At 43.7% G+C, this 8,547-nt stretch overlaps 2 non-coding genes across 2 annotated transcripts; one reads left to right on the plus strand and one right to left on the minus strand.

The window, feature by feature from the left end:
• Nucleotides 1-4,200: 4,200 nt before the first annotated feature.
• On the plus strand, nt 4,201-4,272 carry trnaa-ugc (transfer RNA alanine (anticodon UGC)). Its single transcript has one exon. It is a non-coding gene; the product is annotated as a tRNA-Ala (tRNA).
• A 2,188-nt stretch (nt 4,273-6,460) lies between these two features.
• Nucleotides 6,461-6,533, minus strand: trnak-uuu (transfer RNA lysine (anticodon UUU)). The gene has a single exon. It is a non-coding gene; the product is annotated as a tRNA-Lys (tRNA).
• Between the last annotated feature and the right edge of the window lie 2,014 nt (nt 6,534-8,547).

Consider the following 8,547-nt stretch of genomic DNA (forward strand, 5'->3'; position numbering starts at 1 on the left):
TGAAAAGTCTTTTCCTAACACGTGCACCGTGCAGAAGCTTTTGCAGTTTGAGTAATTTTATTTTGTCCTTTCACAGTGACAGAATCATTCTTGGGGACATGTCAACCAGCCCACATGACTGCACAGAGGTGCTGAGGGCGGCCAGAAAAGACTTTTTGGCCGCTCTCGGCAAGATCTCCGATCCCAACCAATCCCATGGCTGCCAGCTGCAGACCTCTGAGTGCCTCATTGTATTATACTACCTGGAAGCAATCGTGGTTCTGCAGCACCTGCAGAGGCCCGGGGTGGTGGAGCACATGACAGTGAGTGTTGTCCTTTGATTCTTTTATTTATGAATGTTTCCTGTGAACACAACAATGAGAGCATCAATGAAGGGAATGGCATGTGTGTGTTCGACGCAGATTGAGGAGTGGAACAACAGAACCAAGCTGGATCAGGGCTTTGTTGCCATCTCCGTAAAAGAACACAAGACTGCCACACAGCAGGAGGCAGTCTTTGTTCTCTCCGCAGAAGAGGAGGCCGTAAGTTGACTTTTTTTTTCCAAGATTACTCTCTCTGTAAAAATCCAGAAATAGAATCTGACCTTTTTCCTCCACACAGTGGTTCGACAAGTACTTTGAATGTGTGAGGGACCAGCTGAAGACAACAAAGAGGTTCCGGGGGAGCCCAGAGGCCCAGAAAATAGAAGAAGACCCCCAGGAGCGGTTCTTCCTGTCAACATTGGGCAACCCAATTTACAACTGCTCCAATGATTTGGCCAGGCTGCACAAAAAGTAAGAACATCTTTATGATGGGATACGCTGCTGCTTGTCATCCAAGTTAAGTCACCTAACAGGAGGAGGGATGACAGAGGTCATTTACAATCTGCTCTTCACTCTCATTCTAGATACAATCTCACACCGGTGACGAGCCAAGTGGCGAGGCGGGTCTTCCAAACTGCCGCCAAGTCCATGCCTGATGTGGACAAAGCAATGATTGCTGACTACCTGACCCACAGCACAGTCCCAGCGGAGGAACACTCCCGCATGAAGGAAGGTCGCTACCTGGTGAGGTCCGTTGAGCTCCTCAACAAGTTGAGAAGGTGAGCAGACCATTTGTTACAAAAACAGTGTGCACACACAGAGGGCTTCATTTAGCATGTCAGTCTGGACACTGACCTGTTTTTATTTCTATTCGGCAGGCAGGGTACCAGTGAAGAAGGTCCATCCAGCCGGGCACATCCAAAGTCCCGGAACCCACAGATGGACTGTGAGGACGAATGGAACACCTTCAGCAGAGAGCATCCCGTCACAGTGGACTGAAAATTCATAACAGCACAGAAGAAAAGGAGACGGGCTTCATGTGTTTTTACACAAACGCCGCTGGCGAGAAACTGTGCATTGACGCACATTTAGACAAGTGCCGCTGCCACCTGGACAGACAGACCTTCGGCAGACTAATCAACCATTCCCGAAAGAATCCCAACATTAGGCCTCGTCTCTTCTGCCAACAATTTGAGAGTGGAGAAAGGGACGTGCTGTTATTCATTGCCATAAGGGACATAAAAGCAGGAGAGGAACTCCTGTTTCACTACGGAGTCAACAGAAAAATATTCTGTGGAGAAGGACGAGACCTGGACTGGCTGGATTAAGCTCTCTGCCCTTCTTCTTGCCCCTCCTCCTTTTTTTGTTCATAATTGAATTTTCTCTTCTTTTTTTTAAACATTTTTCTATTTTTTTGGATAGTTTCATTTTTTGCATGTTTGTTTTTTCTAAATACTTGTATTGTAACTTTTTAACATTTGTCTTATGATTTGTACATTTTTACTTTTCAATAAAACTTGTGATTCTGATTGTGAAAAATGAACTTCAGCCTGTTTTTTAAAAGGGATCAACTCTGTCCCCATTTTTAGTGGCATTTTCTCATTTTGGAAATTCAGAACATGTCCAAAATGTCATCAGCAGTTCCCTGTCCCATTGTCAACATTTCCTGAAGGTTTCATTAAAATCCACTCTGAACTTTTCATGTTACATTGCTAACAAATAAACAGGCAGACAGACAAAGGCTGCAGCCTTGGTATTGTTATCCCTCCCCCACGGCTGAAACAAGCAGGTCAGGTCTTGCCCTTTCTGAAAATATCTCATTTGCGACCCTCTGACCTTCCTGAAGACACACAGAGCCAAAATATTAAGGTCAATTTCAGGCCTGCACAACACAATGATCGCTCCTGTAATGCAAATTTGAAGCAACCATAACTTCCCCAAAACAGGTCAGATTTTGGTGAAACAAGCATTGTTGTACAGGTCAGGCCTTGCTCTTTCTGAAAATATCTCATTTGTGACCCTCTGACCGTTCTGGAAGACACAGAGTCCAGAAGCATTCAGGTCAATTGGAGGGCTCCAGGATGAGGCCTCCAGAAGGATAGCTAATGTAATGCATGTTGAACCAAGCACAACTTCCCCAAAACAGATCAGATTTTGATCAAACCAGCTTTGTTGTACAGGTCAGGTCTTGCCCTTTCTGAAAATATCTCATTTGTGACCCTCTGACCTTCCTGGAAGACACAGAGTCCAGAAGCATTCAGATCACACTGCATGAAAAGAGGGATTTCCAGCAGTACATGGGACTGTCAGTTGTCATGAAATTTCTAGTGAATGTCTGTGAACGGGAACTAGCAGGCATCACAGACGACGTTTACTTGCAGCCAATAACCCTTTTCAAACCCTTTTCAAACTCGAATGTTGGCAATAACCCAATAGCGCGTGTCCATGTAAACACCCGCCAAACCCGGAAAAGCTCATTTTAGAGATTTGTAAAACCCGATAAAGACCGCTGGGTTACTCCTTTTCAAACTCGAAAGTGCCGCCGTGTAAACAGATAACGAGTTAAGGGACATTGTTTTTGGTTCTACGCATGCTCCCATCCGCAATGAATCATGGTCTTTTGAGTCCAGCAACGAGCAGGCGCGAAACTCACCACACTTTTGTCCCTGTGAGGCTCCCGTAACGCACGATTCCAACTGTTATTCTGAGCGTGCACATCGCACATGCTTCCTTCTGAAAGTCGGCGGTTTGTATGGCCTGCAGAGAAATCCTGTACAACAGAACAACCGTTCTGTCTGCGTTCTGTCTACAGAACGGAGTCACCGCAGCAGCATCCGCCTCTGCAGGCCAGTGGAGGAGGTTGCCAGATGTGTCGATCGAGATCGAAAAAATCTGAAACTCGTAGAAAGCAGCCCAAACCTCCTTCTCAGTTGAAAATGCACGTTAAAACCGTATTTGTATGATAAAAAAAACACGTCATAAACACATCATTTATTCAACCCATCCAACGTGTTCAAAAAAGAAGCTTGCTTTGGCGGAAACCCCACCCAATCTGGCAACACCAAGCCGCTCCAGTCAAAGCTGTTTTGTTTTGAGAACAGCATGACGTGCGCCGTGGTTTGGAAAGGGAGATCCCGATTGATTGCGCTGACTTGTAAACGGGGTAACTCTCTGTCTGTTACAGCATGTAAACGGGGTTTTCCTAATGTTTCAGAAACCCAGATATTGACCTGAACCCGAATTTTACCTGCATGTAAACGAAGTCAAGGAGACTGTTAAACTTCATATTCCAGCTTCAGACACATTAAAGCTCGTGTCCGGAGTTTTGAAAGAGAGAGGGGTTTTTTTAATCCAAAGTCTCAGGTTCCGCCCTCCCTCTGCTTTCATGAGCAACCAAGTCACGCCCTTTTAATTGTGCACGCACGTTGTCTGTCGGGTGAAAATGAGAGCCTCCGAGTCCTACAGCATCCTGCATGTTTAGCTGTTTACGGTGGATGTTCAGCAGACAGTGGATATATCCGAGGTAAGCGGGGCGGTGTTCCTATCGTCCTATCATTGTGAAGCAGAATTCACCAAGCGTTGGATTGTTCACCCACTAATAGGGAACGCGAGCTGGGTTGAGACCGTCGTGAGACAGATTAGTTTTACCCTACTGATGATGTCTTGTTGCAATATTAATCCTTCTCTGCGGACGGAAGAAGGTGTTTTCTGTTCAAACCCCCATGAACAGAAAACACCTGACCTGAACCAGTGATGGATCCACTTCCATCAATACTGACCTCCAGCAACCAGCCAGACTGTCCTGCTGAGAGAGGAACAGGCTTCTCAGGAGTTTTCCTCCTGGACTCACTGAGCTGATTCACTTCAGTCAGAATCAGCAGAGCAGGTGGAGGAAACAGGGGATGTAGCTCAGTGGTCGAGCGCCTGCTTTGCATGTAGGAGGTCCTGGGTTCAATCCCCAGCATCTCCAGACTTTATGTCGAACATCAATATGAGGCAAATGAATCGAGGCTGAGTGTTAAAATCCATCTCCAAACAAAGAGTTCTGAACATCCCAGAAGATCCTTCCAGCCAAATAGAACATAGAACTGCTTCCAGCGAAACTGTTGGGGAAATCCTTCTGTTGTTGGCATAAAGAATTTCTGAAAAAAAAAAAAAAACATATTTCCCTCAACAAGTCAATATAGAAGTTGTTGAAATTCCTTCTCCTTGTCTTCTCTGCCATGATTGAGAGTAAAACTCCAGCGATCAGCAGCTTATTGAGGTCAAATCTTCCTGAGGTACTGTGACCATTCCTGGTAGAAAGTGTGTGTGTGGAGAGTGATATGAGGTGAATCCACCTGCACAGCCTTCCAGCTGGACTGGATTTATAAAGGGAAAGAGCTGCATGGTTTATAAATCAGAGGATGTTTCTGCTTTTGGTGCTGGTAGACTTTTAGTGTGGATCCTCCACAGTGTGTGATCAACGAGGCCCCTGGCCTGCAGAGTCCAACATCTGGTTCTTCCTCCTCTGAGTGAGCAGCATGGAGCCGGAGCTCCTTCAGCAGCTGTGTCACGTTGGTAAAGCCAGGTGTGGCTTCGTTCAGCAGTCTGAACCTGTGCTGACGCTACGGGGTTTCCCTCCACGTCACTGGGGGCCGGTCGCTCCTCCACCAACCGGATCATCACTCTGAATCTGAGGAGGGTTTCCACACTCTTTACTCTCACTTTTAACTGGAATATATCAAACTAATAACATTATTTCCCTCTGATGGACAGGCGTCTTCTGGATGAAACCTGAAAACCATTAGAAGGAGAGATCAAAGACAATTGAAGGGCTCGTCCAGGAATTGAACCCAGGACCTCTCACACCCTAAGTGAGAATCATACTCCTAGACCAACGAGCCACCACGTAGCTTGTCTTCATAAACCAGGCAGATGATGAAGACTCCTGACAGCCTGGACAGTCTTCAGGTCGCTGCCTGAGTGTGTTTCCTCAGCTGGTCCTCGCTGAGCGTCCTCAGGTCCTCCTTTGTCCTCTCTCTGTCTCGTCCAATCAGGAGGGAGGCTTTCCTTCAGCTTTTCTCTCATTGTGCTCAGTTCTGTCAAACATCTGGTCTGTGGGCCAAACCAGGGACTCCAGAGGCTCCAGTCCGGCCGGTGAGATGACTGTGCAGAGAGTTGAGTCATTGTTGCATTTTCAGCTGCAGCAGGATTGAAAGAGACGTTTCACTGGACGCTGCTCCAGGATACAAAGTTTAAAACTGACATGATGTTGAAGCTGAACTGATTTTGAGTACTTTTTGATTTGGAGTTTACACTGCAGAGGCTTCAAGAGAAAACACTAAACTTTCACTGTGTTTTGGTGTCTGTTTACACCACAACAGTGGAGCCACTGAAAACACTACTTTTTATAAACTGCTCCCAAGGTGGAACTTTTCCAGAGCTCTCAGCTCCGTCTCCTTGTTGACAGTGGAAATGCTGCTGCTGGTCATGAACATGAGATCAGACAAACCTCCAACACAAAGTCATTCTTCTGAAATTTGACTGAAAGGGATCAACATTGATCACCAAAGCTGAAAACCATTAGTTGGAGAAAACATTGATAACTGAAGGGCTTATCCGGGAACTGAACCCAGGACCTCTCACATCTAAGTGAGAATCGCACTCCAAGAGTCTCGGACCAACGAGCCCACATGCTCCTGAATTAAAAAGACTCAAATGATTGTCATGAATCAGTCCAGTGACCAAGACTCCTGACAACATCCTGGCTCAAGGAAATGAAAACATCAGTCCTTAATGACTTGAATGATGGTCAGTTTGACCTCAACCACTTCAAAAAGTCCTCCTGGACATAAATGAGCCCTAAGTGAGTCCAACGGCATGCTGGGAGAGCTGGAGAAGCCACAGTCCTGGGGACAGAGTTCCAGCAAGGGGACCAGTTCACCTTCACTCAGCCACGTCTCTGTCAGGATCATCACATCCAGCTCATGGGAGTAAAAGAAGGCACAGAGGAAGATTCTCTCGGTGTCAACAGAACCTCAGAGACTTCTCAAACTTGACAACATCAAGATGAATCACAGCATGACACCAGGACATGACTTCCAGCCGCAGATACCTGAAGCACTGTGACCCTCTGCTATGAGGATTCAGACCCAATTAGAGATCCACCCTTACAGCACCTGGACAGGGACTTGAACCCTGGACCCTCAGATTAAAAGTCTGATGCTCTACCATCTGAGCTACCCAGGCCTGAAAGAGGATCTTTTGTGTCTGTATATCACTAACTTATGAGTTTTCCTGGACAGCTTTCCTGTCCACCATGGCTGAGAAAGTGGAGCCTTGTCTGACTGACTTAGTTTTTTGATCAGAAATGTTTCAGGTTTCTGCCATAAGTTTAATAAGATGATGTACAAGAAGCACTGTCATGGGAAAAAAAAAAATTCTCAGCTTTTATTTACATCGAACAACAAACAGTGGCACGTCCAGAAAGATTCACACAAGTTGACACTTCAGCACCATGGACAGCTCTATCAGTCCTTTTCCACTGGTTCCTTCTCAGTCTTCCTCCACTCGGTTCTCTTTGTTCGGCCTTGGCCCCGGTCGCTTTCCATCATACAGAGTACCGACTTGGTGTGGGTGGAGTCGTCATAGCAACGTTACACAATGGACATATGGAGACATACTGCAGACAATCAGCCCTGAACATGAATAATATCTGTGTTATGACATGGTCTGTCTTCAGTTAGGGTCAAACACCAATGTAAGAAAAAGACAATGATGATGCTGATTTGTTGACATGATGTCAGTTTTGAACTTTGGGCTTCAGCAGTAAACCACTTGTCAGAGTCACTTGTTGTTTGTGGTAAACTTCTCTTTCTTTCTTTCTTTCTTTCAAAGCTACAGGACTCCAGATGTTAAGTCAACCTATTTTAGTACAGCAATTTATGAAAGTCAATAAAAATCATTGAATTGACATCAATCTCCTGTCAAACTTTAGAAAACTACATTTCATGAGCTCCAGTTTTACTCCTGTCAAAATTGATTGATTGATTGATTGATTGATTGATTGATTTTATTTGTTTCATTCTTTTTTTAAAAGAAAGAAATGAAAAGGAACAGAAAGAAGTGAGACTTATGATGTCTGCCCCTATTAACATAAAATAAATGACAATTTGTCAAGATTTAACATATCACAAAAAAAAAAAAATGCAAAATTCAATACAACCATTTCACTAAATCAAAATACAAATATGACCATTTCACAAATAATTGCAGATCAAATACAACCATTTCCCAAGTGTAAATACAAAAAAAAAAAAAACCTTAATGAAATATGTTCAAAAGAAACAATCATTCTAAGTTTGACCATTCTTTAAAACAGAGTCGTACCCTCCCAATAACTGTGCTTTTAAACATTTCTTGAAGATGTGAATGGACTGAGACCTCTTAATTTCACTGTCAAGTTTATTCCATAAATTGATTCCTTTTGTTGTGATGCATCTTTCTTTCAATTTGGTTCTTGATTCTGGTCGTTTGAAAACTTCAGTGCCTCTTAATCTATATTGACTGTCTCGCTTTGCAAATCTATTCTGTAAATTAAATGGTAATTTTTTCCGGTGAGCTTTATACATTGTTTTAAGAAGGTTGAGTTCTACCAATTCTTTCATTTTTAAGGATTTCAATTTTATAAATATTGGGTTAGTGTGGTCTCTGTAACCACTTCCATTCACCACACGAATCGCTCGTTTCTGTAAAAGGAAGAGTGGTTCAATGTAGGTCTTACAAGCATTTCCCCAGACTTCAACGCAGTAGGTCAGATATGGTATAATCAATGAATTGTACAACAGAAACAAAGAATTATTGTGAAGTGACTCTTTCAATTTGTACAGAACAGCAATGGTTTGAGAAATCTTAGTTTTAACGTACTCTATATGGGATTTCCATGTTAGTTGTTCATCCAGCAATACACCTAAAAACTTAATTTCATTTGTTCTCTCGATCTCTATACCTTCCACTGTCAGTGTTGTGTCAACGTCTGTCCTTCTGTAACTGAAAATCATATATTTGGTCTTACTGATGTTCAAAGATAGTTTGTTAGCGTTGAACCATTTTATAACATTCTGAAACTCTTTTTCTACAATTTCTAATACTTCATTTATATTGTCTCCAGCATAATACAAAGTAGTATCATCCGCAAACAAGATGCATTTCAATAAGCTGGAAGCAGTGTCAATGTCATTGATATAAAGAAGAAAGAGCACTG

This window comes from Salarias fasciatus (assembly GCF_902148845.1).
Source record: "Salarias fasciatus chromosome 23 unlocalized genomic scaffold, fSalaFa1.1 super_scaffold_20, whole genome shotgun sequence".
Lineage (NCBI taxonomy): Eukaryota > Metazoa > Chordata > Actinopteri > Blenniiformes > Blenniidae > Salarias > Salarias fasciatus.